This window comes from Sapajus apella, unplaced genomic scaffold, assembly GCF_009761245.1.
Source record: "Sapajus apella isolate SASKATOON/1434 unplaced genomic scaffold, GSC_monkey_1.0 scaffold15, whole genome shotgun sequence".
Lineage (NCBI taxonomy): Eukaryota > Metazoa > Chordata > Mammalia > Primates > Cebidae > Sapajus > Sapajus apella.
This window is the reverse complement of record NW_022436955.1, coordinates 6,871,815-6,873,862: the sequence shown is the minus strand read 5'-3', so window position 1 is coordinate 6,873,862 and position 2,048 is coordinate 6,871,815. Positions and strand designations below refer to the sequence as shown.

The 2,048-nt window shown below is 36.5% G+C and overlaps 1 pseudogene; it reads left to right on the top strand.

Annotated features, from left to right (window-relative positions):
- The first annotated feature begins 333 nt into the window (after positions 1 to 333).
- On the top strand, positions 334 to 918 carry LOC116555829 (annotated as a pseudogene).
- The last annotated feature ends 1,130 nt before the right edge of the window (positions 919 to 2,048 follow it).

Genomic DNA, 2,048 nt, shown 5'->3' with positions numbered 1-2,048 from the left:
TGAATCATTAAGAAAATGCAAATTAAAACCTGAATGACATGGAAATATGTACCTATTAGAACTGTTAAAATAAATTTAAAAAATAATAATATGACACTACCAAGTGCTGTCAAGGATATAGAGTAATTGAAACTCTTATCAATTGATGGTGAGAATGTAAAATGATTCAGTCACTCTGGAAAACAGTCTGGTATTGTCTTATTGAAAAGCATACACTGACCACAGCACTCAGCAACCCACTTCTAGGTGTTTACCCTGGAGAAATGTCCATTCGTATTCAAACAATAACTTGCACATAGATATTTATAGAAGCATTATCCTGGTCACCAAAATATGAAAAACAAAAACAAAAAACTGTTATTGAGAGTCCCAACTGCAGCTACAGTGTCCGACTCCACTCAGAGGGATTCTGTGAGAGACAAGTTGCTTGTTAAAGAGGTTGCAGAACTTGAAGCTGATTTACCTTGTACATGTTAGTGCCTTTTCTTGATCCTGACCAGCCTTATTGTTTTCAGCTGACTGTAACCAGATGAGGGGTTACAGGTTGGAAAATCTCTCATTTGAAACTGAAGTTCCCACGCGTACAACACAGTGCTTCCTGAAGTGAAACGCCTGACCAGGATGTGGCACCTGAACATAACAGAGACAGGTGAAGCATGTCTGAGTTTACTGAGAGAACGTTCGATTGATGGCACTGGTCAGGCTCCCACAAGAACATGAAAGGATATTGTTTGGGGATTAAATTCTTTCTTTACCGATCTTTTGAATTTTGATGATCCACTGAACACTGAAGCTGCAGAACATCATTTGAGGACAACAAGGACTTCTGGATTTAAGTGGCTGTCCACATCCTTACACGATGATAAAAGGGGAAGACTGCAGGTCCATGGACTGTGTTACAGTTTGTCTCTAATGTGAACAGCAACAGATTTCCCCCTTCTCTCTGGTCCTCATGCTCCTTTTGGATCTATTCTCCATCTCTGTAATTTTATTGTTTCCCAAATGTAATATGATTGGAATCAGATAATATTTTAAAACAGGTTTCTTTCACTTAGTGTAATGCATTTGAGATTGATTCAAGTATTGTGTTTATGGACAGTTTTTTCCTTTTGCAGATAGGTAGTATTTCATTATACTACAATGGTCTCCTTTTCCTTTCTGTAGAGCCGCATGACAGAAATTTTGGGGGTTATGGAATTGTTCTGTATTTTGTTCTGCTTGTGGTGATGGTGACACAAATGTATACATACATTTGAATTTACAGAATCATAGAGCAAACATCAGTGATTTTACCATAAGTAAAACACAAACAGAACAAAATACAGAACAATTCCATAACCCCCAAAATTTCTGTTGTGCAGCTCCATAGCAAATACTGCTCCGACTTATAACTGGTCTGTGATTTTACCATAAGTAAATTTAAAATTATATTTATATTTTAAGAGAGACCATGTGTAAATCTGTATGCATACATACATATACAAGTGGGTGTATATAAGTATGTGTATTTATGTATATATGTATATCTGTATAGTATGCATACATATTAATATAGAGAGAATTTTTTGAAGAATTAGCAGTGCAGCATGTTGACATCACTTATCCCATCATTCATTATTTATTAATCTATCCATACCTTCACTCAGCAATATTTCCTGAGTGCCATAAATATTTATTTATATAGATGAATTAATAAATAATAAAATATCCCACCTTTATCACAAATTGAGTTTCATTAAAACTTCTATTTCTCCTGTCACCCTATTCCTCCTCAAGGACGAATGAAGATTTAAAGAATTTCACACATAAATAAAGAGGAATTCTGCTACTCATTGGGCCTATTTTCTATCAATGAACTGAAGGTAAAAAAAACCAAAAGGGCATTTGATCATGTCTTTTCTCCTTTCTTTTTCTGTTTCATTTGGCTGCAATGGCACCATTCATTCTCTCCTCTCCTCTCCTCTCCTCTCCTCTCCTCTCCTCTCCTCTCCTCTCCTCTCCTCTCCTCTCCTCTCCTCTCCTCTCCTCTCCTCTCCTCTCCTCTCCTC